Source organism: Protopterus annectens, chromosome 11.part0, assembly GCF_019279795.1.
Source record: "Protopterus annectens isolate FY-2018-M chromosome 11.part0, PAN1.0, whole genome shotgun sequence".
In the NCBI taxonomy this organism is placed as follows: Eukaryota; Metazoa; Chordata; order Ceratodontiformes; family Protopteridae; genus Protopterus; species Protopterus annectens.
In genome coordinates this window covers 954,738,952-954,755,940 of record NC_056745.1, presented here as the reverse complement: position 1 = coordinate 954,755,940, position 16,989 = coordinate 954,738,952, and the positions used below count along the sequence as shown (strand labels likewise).

Below are 16,989 nucleotides of genomic sequence, written 5' to 3'. Positions count from 1 at the left end.
TTTTGTAAAACCAAACTGGAAACAGTCACATACCTTGTTGTTGGTTGAGACACACTAATGGCAGAAGGACTGTATACTGAAAGGCATAATAATGTGGCGAGACTGTTGCACTGGGGGTTGTGCAAACATTATGGTATCGAAGTGGCTGAAAAACACTGGAAACATTAGCCACAAAGCATCATAGAAAGTGATGGTTTATATCACATGGGATCACCCATTGCCAACATTTAAAAGATAGATGCCAGAAAACTGGATATAGTGGTCCAAGAAAATAAGACAGAAGTAGTATTGATCATTGAAATCGTGACACCCAGTGACTATAGTGTCATGCGTAGAGAGAGACACAAAGCCATAAAACACCAGGATCTGCAGGCAGAAATGAGAGCCATGTGGAAGAAAGATACCCAGACAATTCCAATAGCAGTAGGAGCAATGGGTCTTATAAAAAGGAATTTATAATCGTATTTAGATGTGTTACCAATCCATGTAACCCCATATGAATTGTAGAAGGAGTCATTACTGGGTTCATTGTGGGTGCTGAGAAGAGCACCACTGGCTGACATCAAGGACTGAAACATTATTAATTTCATGAACTTTAATCATACTTTGACTTAGGAATGTGGTCCATTCCTGTCATGGTATTAGAAACCCAAAAGTCTTGAGAAATTAAAAAGACATGCCTTTACACAGTTCTTTATCAGCATCCAGCAAGTTCATTGTAGAGAGAACATGCCCAGATGTCAGACTCCCCATGGGCTTCTCAACTGCCTCAAAGAGTACATCTGACTCGGACTTGGAGAAGGAAACCAGAGTAGCACCATCTTTTTTCTACCTCTTATTCTTTTTCTGCTGTGGAGGGATGTCATAGATGGAAACTTCAGAAGACATGGCAGTTCACATTAAAACCTTCAGCCATTGCTCTCTAAATAGTTATTAAGAGAAAAAGCTGGCTTAAGGCTTTTAGGATAAAAGCCTGACAAATGGAGTAGTCCCCTACCATTATGCTCTAGTGATAAGCAGAAAACAAAACTGGGACTGTCAGAATTTTTAAGGAACTGCCTACCATAGAGTCATTTACCTCTCTTTGATGACATTAGCAAAATTCCACGGTAGAATTTTGAAAAAAAGGAGGAAAGTTTTCCAAAAGGGTACTTAGCTTTTTCCTCTACAGTGACAAACTGGAACCTTCTGAATGGCTGACAAACCAAGCTGTAGATGATGCCTTGCTTCCCATACTGGCGGCAGGAAAGTTTATTTATTTACCTATCTGCTGTTTGTTAGCTGAGGAAGACAGCTGGTCTGAAGACCCTTTTCAGCCACAACTCAAGACATAGGCAATATTGCAGATTAATAAAACAGAACAGAGAAAATTATAAATTTTTAGTACACATTTTAACTAGGATTACAAACAATAGCAAGAGTTAAACATACAATGCAAGTCAGAGGTTAATTCTGGCAACAGAAAGCAAAAACACTTATACAAGAGAAAGAGACAATTGTAACAGCAGGTCAACTTCAGAACTATAAACGGGAGATTAATAGAAAATGAGAAGTTATGTACCTACCATAACGTTCCATGTTAGTTGTCTTCTCTCGCCTTCTTTCTTGCTTGATGGGTTCGAAGCTGATCCTCGGCTCCAACTCGGCACTTGCTAAGCTCGAGAGTCACTTTTACCAGCTCGAGGCAGCCCCATATCCCATGATGCAAGGCGGTAAGTACCCAGATCTCGTTTGATGACAAAAGGGCAATAGCACCTAGCATAAACACTTCCCAAAGGAAGAAAGCAGAAAGAAATAACCTGCAGGATGGAAGAAGGACCAGCTCTGTATGGTCTTCAACATTATAATTCTTTGTAGAGAAAGGTCTGTCCAGGCCTGGGGGAAGGAGGGAGGGTCGCAAGAAAGAAGGCGAGAGAAGACAACTAACATGGAACGTTATGGTAGGTACATAACTTCTCAATGTTAAGTTGTCAATCTCGCCTTCATTCTTGCTTGATGGGACCGCGTCCTTAGCACCTCTATCCTGGGCGGCTCAATGGAACAGACTCTTGAGGACTGTAGAGCCAAAACTGGCTCTGTCCCTGGAGGCCAAATCCAATTTGTAATGGGAAACAAAAGTATGAGGAGTGGCCCAAGTGGCCGCTGCACAAATAGTGTCTAAAGGAAGTCTAGCTTGAAAGGCTGTAGAAGTAGCTAAGCTTCTGGTTGAATGTGCTTTAGGTTTTGAGCACAGCTGTTTTCCCCTGAGCCGATAAATTTCAGAGATGACAGAAGAAAGCCACCTAGATAAGGTCACTTTTGAGACAGGAAGGCCTTTCTTGTTATCAGCATAGGAAACAAAGAGTTGATCGGATTTCCTAAATTGTTTTGTTCTGTCCAAATAATATCTGAGTTGGCGGTGGACATCAAGATAATGTAGTTTTTGTTCCGATCTGTTTGAATAGTTTGGAAAAAATACCGGGAGATCAATGGACTGATTCAAATTAGTCTTTGAGGCGACCTTAGGCAAAAAGGTCGGATTAGTTCTCAATGATACTCTGTCTTTGTGAAAGACCAAATAGGGGGGGCGAACAGATAGAGCATGAAGTTCAGACACCCTCCTGGCCGATGTAATAGCTACCAGGAATAAAGTTTTCCATGAAAGAAATTTCAGGGAGCAAGAAACAGCTGGCTCGAAGGGGGGAAGAATCAAGGATGTCAGCACTAAATTTAGATCCCATTGAGGAGGAGGACTCCTGACTGGAGGCTTCAGGAGGAAAATTCCTTTCAAGAAGGCTCTACAAAGCCTGTGGGACATAATATTGTGATCTGCGAACCCGACATGAAAGTTCGAGATAGCAGCCAATTGAACTCTAACTGTGGAAGAAGAGGAGCCCGCATGAAAAATCTCCGCTAAGAAATCCAAAACTGCTTGAACTGGAGCAGTGAAGGGATCAATATTCTTGGCTTTAGCCCAATAAGAGAAACGTTTCCATTTGCTTGTATAAATCCTCCTGGTAGAGGATTTTAAGGAAGCTACTAGAATGTCTCTAATGGGGTTAGAGATCAAAGGAAGCCTGGCTAAGGAAGGAAGTGGAGCAACCATGCTGTGAGGTTGAGAGAAGGGATAGACCGGTGCAGCTGACCGGATTGGTGAATCAGAAGATCTGGCACTGAGTCCAGATGCCACGGCTGCACCAAAAGGTGACGATGGAGGAACGGAAACCAAATTTGTCAAGGCCAATAAGGAGCAATGAGAATCATTTTGGCTCTCAAAACGGTTGCTTTCTGGATAACTCGAGGGATCAGAGGAAATGGAGGAAAGGCATAAAGAAGTCCCTGGGGCCAATCCTGGGTCAGAGCATCTCTGGGGGGATGGCCTGGCAGTGGGAAGAGAGAGAAGAAGTCTGGGCATTTGCTGTTTTGGGGAGTAGCAAAAAGATCGCAACATGGGCGACCCCATTCCAGAAAAATCTCTTCCACTATAGATTGCTTGAGAGACCACTCGTGAGGCATGAGAATAGCTCTGCTCAATCTGTCCGCTAAAATGTTGGTTTTCCCAGGGATGTGCGTTGCTACCAGAAACTGATGAGAGGAGATCGCCCATTGCCAAAGTCTGAGCGCTTCTCGACACAAGGGGTAGGACTTGGTTCTGCCCTGTTTGTTGATATACCAAACTACAGACATGTTGTCTGTGTGGACTGCAATTGTCCCTACGGGAAGAAAGTCGTTGAGGGCTTGCAACGTTAAAAGCACTGCTCTCATCTCTAGGACATTTATGTGCAGGTGGTATTCAAAAGGTTGCCACGTCCCATGAACCATCCTGCCCTGATAATGACCCCCCCACCCGATCAGGGAGGCATCCATGGTGACAGTGGCTACCGGGGATGGGGGTACAAAGTGTCTGCCTTGGTGAATCTGGGGAGAAGTGATCCACCAAGCAAGATGATTCTTGCAAATCTGTGTCACCAGTACTTGGTGACGCATTGGAAGTTGTTGGTAAGACCACTGAGTGAACAACATCCACTGAAGAAGGCGCATGTAGAAGCGAGCCAGGGGAAGAAGAGTAATGGCCGCAGCCATGAGGCCTAATACCTTTAGAACCATTCTGGCCTGTACTTTCTTGTTGGCTAGAATGATCCTGACATGACTTTGAATGTCTGAAACTCTTTGATCTGTAAGGGTAGCTGACATCCGAACAGTGTTTAAGTTTGCGCCTATGAAAGTAATAGACTGGCAGGGCAATAAGGATGACTTTTCGAAGTTGATCGAGATGCCCAAATGAGAACAAAGATTTATTGTGTAATCCCTGGCTTGAACAAGCTGATGCCTGGTGGTGGCTGAAAGGAGCCAGTCGTCGAGATACGGAAACACCTGGAATCCTTGACGTCTCAGGTGAGCCGTGACCACTGCCATGCATTTGGTGAACACTCTGGGGGCTGTAGTGAGACCAAAGGGCAGGGCTCTGAACTGCAATGACTGGACCCCAGCCGAAGCGGAGAAATCTCCTGGAGCGTCTGTGAATTTTTATGTGATAGTACGCATCCTGAAGATCTATTGAGCACATCCAGTTGTCCTTCTGTAAGAAGGGCAGAATTGACTGAAGAGTGACCATTCGGAATCTTGTCTTCCTCACAGACTTGTTGAGTCTGCTGAGATCCAATATTGGTCTCCAGTCTCCGTCTTTTGGAGACCAAAAGAACCTTGAGTAGATTCCGGGCTCTGAATGATCTGTTGTAACTGGCTGAATGGCTCTTTTTTGCAGTAGTTTTAAGACTTCTAACTCTGCAATTTCCCTTAGACCGGGTGGTACATCTGGAAGGGAATTTGAGGGATAGAAAGGACTTTCCTCGAAAGGAATTTTGTAACCCTCGGATATGATCGACTGTACCCATCTGTCTTGAGTGAGGGAACGCCAGGCTTCTGGGTACAGCGATAGTCTTCCCCCGACTGCCTCCAAGGGGGGACAGCCGGGCAACATCTCAGGGATGCTGAAAGGGCTTGTCAGAGAGAGACTCTCTGTTTCCCTGGTTTTGTGGACTCCCTCTGCCTCTAGAGCGGCGTCTGTTGTTGTTACCCCCTCTGCCTCTAGGGGTAAACTGACCACGTGAATCCGGCGTGACTCCTTGGGATTTGCAGAACCACATTTTGCCACCCTTCTGTCCTTTGGGGTAAGGTCTAGAAGGGGTGGAAAAACGGACTCCTATGGCAGAAAGAGTTTTGCCGTCCTGCTCACACCTGGTCAACGTTTCCTTCACTTGAGGGCCAAACAAAGCTGACCCATCAAAGGGAGAGTTTGTGAAGGACGCCTTAAAGGGATCTGCAAAATTACAGAGCCGCATCCAGGCTTGGCGTCTAAGAGCCACACCTGTACCTGCGGCCCTACTCGTTCCATCAGCAGCATATGATATCAGCCGCATGGAGGAGTTAGCAATGGAGTTAAGGGTTCCTAGCTGCGAAGCAATTTTTTCTTGAGCCCCTGCAGCTGTAGGATCCTGTACTACTTCACCTAGCTCCTTAAGGATATCCCTCTGGATTCTGGTGAAGTGACATAGGTAGTTCAGCGAACGCATAGCAAAGGTCGCTGAAGAAAACATCCGCTTACCATATCTATCCATGGTCCTAGAGTCCTTATTAGGAGGATGGACAGGTACGGAAGGATCTGCAAGTTCCTTCTTAGTGGCAGCCGCCACCACCATGGCATCAGCGGGGACACCTTTTGTGAGGAATTGCTTGTCCGACGGGGCAGTAATAAATTTAGAAGGCCTCCTAGGGACTGGCTCTACAGAGCCAGGAGCAGCCCACGCCTTTCGAGCAATAACCTGCATAAGGGGGTCGAAAGGCGGAGACACCCAGGAGGTGGAGAGCCGAGATCCAAACGCCTCCAGGTATACTGACTCATCCTCAGAGGGATTATTGGTGGGCCAGTTTCCCCTCTGTCTAAGGAGTTCTAGGATGTCTGAGAAGGAGACATCCTCAGAGGGGGATCTTGGGGATCCCTCTGACTCATCTAAGTCAGTATCTGAAGTGATAGACTCGGGGGAGTCTACGTGTTTCCTCTTACAGGTCCTCTTCCGCGGAGGATCTCCCAACAAATCAGGAGAATCCTCGGAAGAGGGGGTTATTCCCAGTGGGGAAACCTGAGGCGGAGGATCTCTGGGTCCGGGAGCAAGAGAAGTGGCAGAGATGTCAACAGGCACCATAGAGGGAGGAGCTAAGGGAACAGACTGCTGGCTGAGTCCAGTGGCCAGCATACTCTTCATCACCTCGAAGGCTCCCCTCCCAGGGAGGTCCGAGAGAACCCGCTCCGAAGAGCCAGGAACTCCAGGACCCACTGAAAAGGAAGGCTCCGAGGCAGATGTCGGAGCCGAGCTCACCAAGGCCGAGTCTCCAAGGGGAAGAGTGGGGTCGGACAAGGGTCCGATGCCACTCACCCCCTCGGAGGAGACCAGGGAAGCCCGGCCACCGAATCCCTCTAAGGAAGGTCTCGAACAGGAGATAAGAGTAGAGGCTGAAGGAGCAGAAGGGGGTATCTGTCCCTCAGCCATAGCAGAAACTATTCCCGGAGACTCCAACTCCAAACTCTGGGGTAGAGTCGAAGGAGGAACTGTAATGGGGTGTGGACTAATAGTCGTCTGTTGAGACGGACTATGTAGCATTTGGGTCAGTGCCTGTGATTTTAGTAATCTACTGACCACTCTCTCTAAATCATGGTCAGAAAGCCTGGATGACCTGGAAGATCGGCTCCGATGGCTCCGTTCCGAGAGGAGAGGCGAAGCCGAGTATCGGCTCCAAGGAAGGGGACCTAGACCTCTTCCTCGAAGGAACCATCGGACCCGATGAAACCACAGAAACTGTCGGAGCCGACAACTTCTCGGCACCGACAGAAAGCTTCGATGCATCGGCTCCAGCCGGAGCCGATACAGCCATAAAAGTAAGGGTGTCGGAGCCGATCGGCGCCAACACCGAAGCCTGAGCCACATGGTGATCGGAACCGATCGGAGCCGACACCGAAGTGGTCGAACCAGAATCGGCGCCGATAGCCATCGGTGCCGAAGGTTTGTGTAAACCAGAATCGGCTCCAGCCGGAGCCGATCTCGACTCTGAAAGAGTCGGAGCCAAGGCCGCAGGCTTGGACACAGAAGCCTGGGCCTTGGAAGACTTAGAAGCCTTGGATGGAGCCGACTTAGCCGGAGAGCCCTCCGGCTTAAGAAGGCCCCTCAAAATAAGCTTATTTCTCCTTTCCTGCAGGACTCTCTGGCTAAAAGAATGACAAATCGCACAGGAGTCCTGCAGGTGGAGAGGTCCCAGGCAGTATAGGCAAGAAGTGTGACCGTCTGTCAGAGACATTTTCTGACAGCACGAGTCACACTTCTTAAAGCCTGAGACCCTTTCTTTAGACATGTTGTGAAAAACACACACACACAACACCTGTCCAAGAAATTAACAATACCAAAAGGGAAAAATATATTGTCTCACAATACACACACACACCCTAACAAGGGGGGGGATGGGATGGGGAAGGCCTGACTAAAAAGTTTTTGAAGAGAGGGAAATCTAGTCAGGAAAAGACTAAAACTAGTCTAAAACTATTACTTTTAACTATAAATATAAGTTTAAACTGAAAAAGGGGCAAAAGAAGTAGTGTATAAATCACTTACCAGGAGCTGGTAAAAGGAGGACCTCATCAGCGAAGCGGCAAACGAGATCTGGGTACTTACCGCCTTGCATCATGGGATATGGGGCTGCCTCGAGCTGGTAAAAGTGACTCTCGAGCTTAGCAAGTGCCGAGTCGGAGCCGAGGATCGGCTTCGAACCCATCAAGCAAGAATGAAGGCGAGATTGACAACTTAACATTGTACATTTTTGTCTGCTATAGTGTGCTTTTAGCAATTATCCCTGAAGACTTGGTCATTACATTCCACTGATTTGTACAGATGATCAGAAATAAGATTTAACTACCTGTGGGGTGTTTTTTTTTTTATTTATTTCAGATGGGAGTTTGGAAATCTTTCAGGGTGTTGGGAAGGTGTAAATTTGAAAGTGGAATGATGACAGAGTGCTTTAGTAAAATTGGGGCCTTTCCTGAAGAAAGTGAAAGACTGAGGATGAAAGTGAGGGGTCTTACAATTTTATCTGCTCCTGTCCTGAGGAATGTGGGGTGTAGGGTGCTGAGATTTCCAGAAGGCAGTTTAAGGTTTAAGTTCTGAGTACTTTGGCACTCATCTGTCCTTTACATACCAGCACACCTCTCTCATACCTGGGTCTAAGGTCAGACATACAGCACAAATAACTTTTTTCTAAGATTTGTCATACTGGACAGATGTATGGTATCCTTGGCAGGTTAAATCCCTTCTATCACTATTATTGCAACAGTAATCTAATGATGAACATCATATGCTATATATTAACATCCATTTTTGGACTTCATTCTCATATCTGAAAGACAGCTACAATAGTAAATTATAATACAGTAAATTATGCCACTGTTTTACATTATTTCTGATTTGACCTGGTACCGCTGAACAGCTTTACTGCACTTTATTCTGCTGTGGCCATCCTCTTTAGAAATAGTCAACTTTTTTATGGGAAACATATATTGTCCAGGTGCCATGCACTGAAGACAAATGCAGGTATGTTCTCTATGCTACAGTTCATCTAAGGCAAGCTAAGTTATTAATCACACATGGAAACAAGTTAATTTTCATCTGCCAACTGTCTCAATATAGGTTATCCACAACATGCGATATGGTATATTTTTCTTATACATGTCTCAACCTGCAAATTAACAACTAATACTACAGTGCTTCCATTGTGAAGTGTAGGAGGTTTTCATATAATAGGAGTGATGATTAAGTCAGTCAGGAATTAGCAGTGTGGGTGGCAGACTATATGAGAACTGCCCAACAGAAAGCAAAGTCAAATTATGCATTATTGTCTTGCAGTTACAGAGTTTGCCAATTATTATTGTTATTACATGCTCCATTCTCATCTTTAAAGAATTACATTGGACGCAGCTTGCCACTTTACAATATCCATCTACCAGTATTACAAGTTTAATTAAGAAAACACCTCCTCACTGTTGCTGCCTGGAGTTTCATGTTGCTAGTCTTACAATTCATTAGTAACTAACAGAGAATAACATAGAATGTGATAGGCTATACCTTGTAAGATTATGAAAGAGCAAGAAGGAAGGCATTCATTATAATACACTGCATGATTCACTATGCGGTACTACAAACCATACAATTTCAAAGAATAACATTTAAGGAGCTACATTTCCATATGCATTTGTCCTACTTAAGATCAAGTCTAAAGGAACAAAATTACCTTTGTTTTTTGCATAAACAATTCTTTGCATGCATCTTTATATCATTGTTTTGTATTATTTCTAGTGTCACGCCCATTTACAAATAAAATTACTTTAGAAATCCGAGTGTGGACCACAACCACATTTACACCATTAATATTATTGGCCTGGAAGGAGGCAGTTATGTCACTTTATTATGCTGGATTAGGGTGGGTAAGTAATTGTGAATTAAGTTATGTACTTGCCAAAATGTGAATTAACAGTTTGGCAAAAAACTAATAGGCAGCTTTTTGCCAAGCTGGATTTTTCTTAGGTCTATAGTCCATCTCGCTTCATTGGCTTGTTAGAGATTCTGTATGCCATCCAGTGCTCAGTTCAATGGAATGGAGTGAGCACTGTCAAATTAAAAGAAGCTTGCTTGAATTGGTAGACATTTTGGAGAGGGGATTGCCTGGAGAGTGCCACTAACACTGAGAACACAATCCATTCTTCTTTTTTTTTTCCTTTCATTTTTTTCTACCAAGGTATGTAGCACTCAGTTGTAAAGGAAGGAATTTGTGAAACAGCAGAAAATGGCAAACTACAATATGAGTGACATAATTTTTTTTTCTGTCAGAAAACCAGAAAAAATCTACGGCAGGGGTTAATAAACACAGGAATAAATACCCAAAAATAGGGAGACACAAGATAGGCTCCAAGTTATAAAGCTTTAATCAGACACAAGCGCTTTCACATCTGCTTCTTCAGATACATAAAAACAAACTGAAACTAGTCATACTTTTAAACATTGCTGAATGCATCACATGACAATACATTATAAGTCTATATACACTCCATTACTATAAAATATTAAAGCTATATGGTAACCACAAAATAACTAAATATTCAAAGAAAATCATAAAAAATATAATCATAAAATATTTCTTATATACTTTGTGCACTATAAAAACATTATTAAAATACATATTCTTAAAAAAAACTACTTTACATACGTAGAGGTCTGGCCTTTAACTTTGGTCTCAGTGGTATTTGTCCCATGTCAGCTCTGAATAAGACTATCCATCTAGCTTCCAGTTCCTCTGTTTTATTGCAAGTGCCCCCCCCCCCGCCCTTTTACACACAAAACTCCTAGCAATGGGCATAAACTTAAATTTACATTGGTTGTTAGTATTCACAACATGTTTGGCCAGGGCATTACTTCTGCTTTGTTTGCCTATGTGATAAATGTGTTCTCTAATCCTCTACTTGAGTGTGCGGTCTGTTTTCCCAATATAACATTTCTTGCATATTACACACTGATCTCTTTTTTCTTAGACCATCTATCCGAATAATAAGGTATAGCCTTAGTATGTCGCAAACTAACTACTACTTGTATTTGCTTCTATACATCTCTCTCCCCATAACCTCTGGCCAGTAAATCATTCCTTGTACTGTTCAATTGTTGATGGAAATCTGCATCCCTAACGTTCAACCTAGACGCTCTAAAAACCTGATTCCTAATGACATTATCAAACACATAGGTAGGGTGCATACTTCCTCTACTTAAAAGATGGTTAACATAACATTCCTTTCTGTACAAGCATGGATATATGCTCCCTTTTTCAATATTTACTTGAACATCCAAAAAAGTTTATTCTCTCATATGAGACAACAGATGTAAACCTTAGAAAAGTGGTGGTTGCATTCAAGTACATAAAAAATTCCAAGAACTCCTCTTCTGTACCTGCCCATAAAATAAAAAGGTCATCTACAAATCTACGAAAGAACAAAACTTTGTTCTGATATGGGCCACTCAATAGCAATAATATTAGGGATGCAGATTTCCATCAACAATTGAACAGTATGGGGAATGATTTATTGGCCAGAGGTTATGGGGAGAGAGATGTACAGAAGCAAATACAAGTAGTTAGTTTGCGACATACTAAGGCTAGACCTTATTATTCAGATAGGTGGTCTAAGAAATAGAGACCAGTGGTGATAAGCCTAAGTTAAAGGTGCCATTAAGCTTCTCTAGTGACATCAGGTCTTATATGAACATTATATGTAAACACTGGGGGATATTGACCACTGACAAGGTGGTCACAAAATAGAGAATGAACCTAAATTTTTGTTCAGAAATCAAAAGTCTTTGAAGACATATTTATGTGCATCCAGAGAAGAGAAAACTCCTATGGGTGGTATGGGGACTAAGCCTTGGACCAAATGTTCATACTGTGGGTATATAGATATAAGCAATGAATTTTTACATCCAGATCAGGACTAGCTATATAAATTTAAAGTGCAAACTACATGTGATACAAAGCACATAGTGTATCTCACTCACTGTGTAATATGCAAGAAATTTTATATTGGGAAAACAGACTGCACACTCAAGGAGAGGATTAGAGAACACGTTTATCACATAGGCAAACAAAGCAGAAATAATGCCCTGGCCAAACATGTTGTGAATATTAACAACCAACATAAATTTAAGTTTATGGACATTGTTAGTAGTTTTGTGAATAAAAGGGGGAGGGACACATGCAATAAAACAGAGGAACTGGAAGCTAGATGGATAGTCTTACTCGGAGCTGACATGGAACATGGTCTCAGTGAACAAAATACCATTGAGACCAAAGTTAAAGGCCAGACCTCTACATAGGTAAAGTAGTTGTTTTTAAGAATATGTATTTTAATAATGTTTTATAGCGCACAAAGTATATAAGAAATATTTTATGATTATATTTTTATGATGTTCTTTGAATATTTAGTTATTTTGTGGTTACCATATAGCTTTAATATTTTATAGTAATGGAGTGTATATAGACATGTGATGCATTCCGTAATGTTTAAAGGTATGACTAATTTCAGTTTGTTCTTATGCACCTGAAGAAGCAAATGTGAAAGCCCTTATGCCTGATTAAAGCTTTATAACCTGGAGCCTAACATGTGTCCTCCTGTTGTTTTTGGATACTTTGCTGTAGACACAAGGACCTCCAAATGAGTGGCTTTTATTGTTCTTACAGGAATAAATATGTCAAGAGGTGTCAAAAGACTTGGTTATATACATGCATACATACAAATATTTCAAGCACAGGCATTAATGTGCTTCTAACCTGCCAATACAGCAAAACAGTTGTTCCCATAATAAGTCTCTAGGCTGTTTTAAAACATATAAACTAGTGCTTGCTTTAATGTAATTTGGTAGTCTGTTCCATGCATCAACTGCTCTCTCACAATTAGTATACTTCTCATTCCTACAGAATTTTCTACATAAGTAGTGCGATGATTCTCTACTACTTTTTGATAACCCCAAACATTCCCAGAGGTAATTGTCTCTTACATGCCCTAAATACCTGAATAAGATCTCCTCTTAAATATCCATAAGAGACACTGTACAAGTTCCAGTATTTTTAGTCTGTAATAGCTTAAATTTTCACATCCATGCATGTCCTTGGTATATTTCTGTTGTACTCTTTCCAGTTTACTCATGCTTGTTTTCTTATAAGGTTTCCATATTGCTATTCCATACTCAAGTTTGGATCTAATATAATTAACAAACAATGACTTCATCATTTCTGATTCCTTGATTTTATAAATCTTTTTTACAACCTATAGTTCTACAACTATCATTAACCAATTGGTTGATATGACTGGAAAAAACTCAGTGGTAGAGCTACCCATATATCCAGGTCCTTAAATGAATCTAAGTTTCAATCAGTGTGTGCTGTATTAAATATTCACCTATCAGTTTGTTTCTCCCAAATCTTATATGCTTAGTTTTTTACGTATTTATCAGCATATTGCTCTCCTTTGCTCAAATGGTCAAGTTAGTCAAGTTCTTTTGCAGGCATGTCTCATCTGTAACACAGGTAATCAGTTTACACAACTTTAAGTCATCTGCATACAGACTGTAAAACACCTCAGTTGAAAAAGAGAGGTCTGAAAAAGGCAATCTAAACAAGTATGGGCCCAGGACAGAGCCCTGTGGGGTACCCTGACTGTAACCAAGAATGTCACCTTCCAATTGGTGTATGATACTTACCGTGTCTTATCTGCAAGCCACGCAGCTATCCATCTTTTTAAGAGTGCTTCAACACCTAGTTGTTATAATTTATTGGTAAGTGTTTTGTGTATGACACTGTCAAATGCTAAAGTTAAATCTATATAAATTAAACCACAGCAATTTTTTTCTTTCATAACTATTATTATATTGTTATAGAAAGTACAGTTGTCTAAAATCTTACCATAAAAGTAGATGTCCTTCTCTTCACTGCTGCAGTATTAGTTACCATAGGGATCCCCTGCCAAGGGTGGCCCAGCATTCAGCCAGTATACCAAAGCATTTAGGTTGCTTTAAAGCACACTGTACATCACACATATGCTCCTCTCATAGTGTGGGATATAAAGGGGACGTCTGGACATACCATCCTCAGAACTGAGAGCCCCATTAGGAATGCCAGTCCAAGGAACTGAGAGGTAATCAGTACATCCAGAAGAGAAGTGGACCAAGGGGAAGAGGGAGGGAGTGAATGCTGCAATAGTGAATAGAAGGACATCTACTATTATGGTTAGGATTTTAAATGACTGTACTATGTCCTTCCATTTCACAGTTACAGTATTCATTACAATAGAGAAATTCCAAAGAAGGACCAGAACAGCTCTCTAAGAAGCCATGAAGGACAGCCTTAACAAAACCAGCTCTAGCTCGGGAAATTCCATCCAACTTGTAGTCCAGGTAGCTGCCTCAAGAACAGAGTTACTATCCAAACCCTTGAAAAAAGCATCAGAAGGAACATTACCCTTAACAGAAGAAGGAAGGCTCTTACCATGAAAGGAATAACAAAAAGAAATGGCTTTAGAAATCCAAGAAGAAATAGTTTGCTTGAACACAGACAATCTTAAGTACCTGAAAAGAAAGGAAAGAAAAGAGCTGATCAGATTTATGAAAAGTCTTATCTTATCCAAATAAAATTGGAGTTCCCTATGCACATCCAATGTGTGCAGTACTTTCTTACTGGCAGATTGCAGACAAGGGAAAAAAAGTGGGCAGATAGACTGATTAGGAGACAACTCATTCACCACCTTAGGCATAAAAAGGATTAGTATGAAGGGACACCCTTATGAAACACCAAAAAAGGAGGACAAGCCATAAGGGCTTGAACCTCAGACACCCATCTGGCAGAACTAAGGGCTAACAAAAGTACAGTCTTCCAATATCAATGTTGCAAGGAATCTGAGGCTGCAGGCTCAAAAGGAGCCTGGGTCAATTTTTATCAAACAAAATTATGATCACAGGAAGGATGAACAGACTTCCCGAGAGGCCTAAGATGAAGGACACCTTTAAGGAACTGTCCAGTTTTAAATCTAGAAGCTAAAGGAGGTAATAAGGGCAGACGAGCAGAAATAGCTGACAGGTGGACCTTAACAGAAGAATAAGCCAACTCAGCACTGAGCAATTCAAACAGGTAAGAGAGAACCAAAGGAACATCCAGACAAAGTGGATCCAGGTTACGAGAAAGACACCAAACAGAAAATCTCTTCCATTTAGATAAGTAGGATATCTTAGTAGTGGGTGTCTATTTGGAATCAAAATCCTATCACCCACAGTGTCGGCTAAAACGCGGATAGGTAGGGATGGATGAGCGATCCCTTGTCTTGTATGAGTAGGTTCACCCTGTGAGGTAACTTGTGATGATTGCCTTTAGGTAAATGCAGAAGAGGAAACCATAGGGAGTCACCAACAAGATTTTAGGAGCATCCTGTTGTATTTTGAACATGACTTTTGGAATGAGAAGGGGAGCGAAAGCATAAAGAAGCATTCCCTTCCAATGCACTGAAAGCATATGACACAGTAACCTGGGATTTTATGAGCAGGGCAATGGAAGCATTTGCATTAACTGAAAAAATTCTATGGTTTGTTAGGAGAATTTATGAGGGATTGGAGGTGAAAATAAAGTGGGTGGGGTCCTCTCTGATAATTTCGGTTAGAACAGAGAACCACACAGGGGTGTCCTCTTTCCCCTTTGTTGTTGGCATTATATTTAGAGCCATTGGCAAAGAAAATAAGGGACTCATAAATTCAAAGATATAACTGGTATAGTGGTGAAGAAAAGCTGCCTCTGTTTGCAGGTGATATTTTATACCTGACAAAACCAGAAAGACATTACAGTGTTGTGGGACATTTTGAGACACTCAGGATACAAAATTAATGAAGCTAAAACAAAGGCAACAGTGGTCAATTATATACCCACACATGAATTGGTTCAGCAAATTCCATATTTATAGGGACATGATAAAATTAAGTATTTAGAAGTATGGATTAAAAAGGATTCTGATGTGGCAGCTAAGGATATGTGGGACTAGACTAAAAAAGATGATACAAAAACTGAGAAAATGCAAGCTTTGCTATATGGACATTGATATATTGAGATACAATCAGTTAAAATGTTTTAGTCCCATTAGTCTTATATATAAGTCAAGCATATTTTAACAACCAGAGGAGAAGTTGTGGATACCAAGTAATAAAGAGCTGAAGGCCTTTATCTGGGAGGGGAAGATGGCAAGAGTCAAATGGAGGTCATTTCAATCTTCCAGAAGAATATGGAGGAATGGGATTGCCCGACTTAAAAGGGTATTTCGGAGCTACACAGGTAAGGCTCCTATACATACCACAAGCAGAAAACTATAAACTAAAGTGGAAAGAGATAATGATGAATCAGAGGAAGCTCAAGAAACAAGGAGAGACTGAAATTTTCGATGCAGGCCTTTAAAGAGAATAACAGTAATCATACAGAATATTATATCTATAAAGTAGCAGAAAGTATCCTAAGAACTACGCCATCCTAAGAACTATGCCAACAGTGGAATGCAAAAAGAAGATTCTGCCAATAGGGATGACTGCAATTAAGGATATAGACATAGGCAAGATGGTGCTGCAATTTACTGAAGAACTGACATAGGAACCAAGGCACTGGGAGCAAATAATAGAGAGGGAAAGATAATACAATAGGAAGATGTCAAGAATTTATTTTGACTGCAGGTTAGAAATTGCCTTCCCTATCAAGGATTGATATCAGGGTATAGGCGAACGAAAGAAATAGGGGAGTCCTAAATGAAAGACCAGCACTGGTACAGTTTTTAGTAGAATCTAGAACAGAAACTGCCATTAAAAAAGGGAATAATTAGTGGATCATATAAAATATTCCATGATAACTATAAAAATCCATCAGAGGAGAGTAAAAGGGATTGGGAAGAGAGAATGGATAAGCAATTCACAAAGAAACAATGGGAGGATACATCTATATCTCCCAAATATGCAACAAAATCTAGATGGTTTAGGACTTTTGCTTGGAAATGTTTACATAGATATTTTTATACCCCAAGTAGACTCCAGAGAATTTTTCCTCAGCTAGACAGCAAATGCTGGAGGTGTGACAGGGAAGAAACAGGTAATTGGTAACATATTTTCTGGGAATGCTGTGAGTTGGTGGACTTTAAGGACTCCCTGTAGAATACACTTTCGGAGATGTTGGGTGGGCAGAATGGTGTGACAAGGAAGATCATTTTTCTGCGTTATGATGCAGAATTGGAATTGCCCAGACATGGTAAGGCTTCGCTGTATCTAATTACTGTGGCTGCCAAAAAAGCAATTACTAGAAAATGGAAATCAAAATCTAAACCAACTATACTAGAAGTAGTGAATATAATAACAGACATAA

General features: G+C 41.6%; 1 protein-coding gene across 1 annotated transcript in view; it reads right to left on the bottom strand.

Moving 5' to 3' along the window:
• The window catches only part of ELAPOR2 (endosome-lysosome associated apoptosis and autophagy regulator family member 2), a 1,439,853-nt gene that overhangs the window by 1,021,011 nt on the left and 401,853 nt on the right, over nt 1-16,989 (bottom strand). The gene's annotated exons all lie outside the window — the stretch shown is intronic.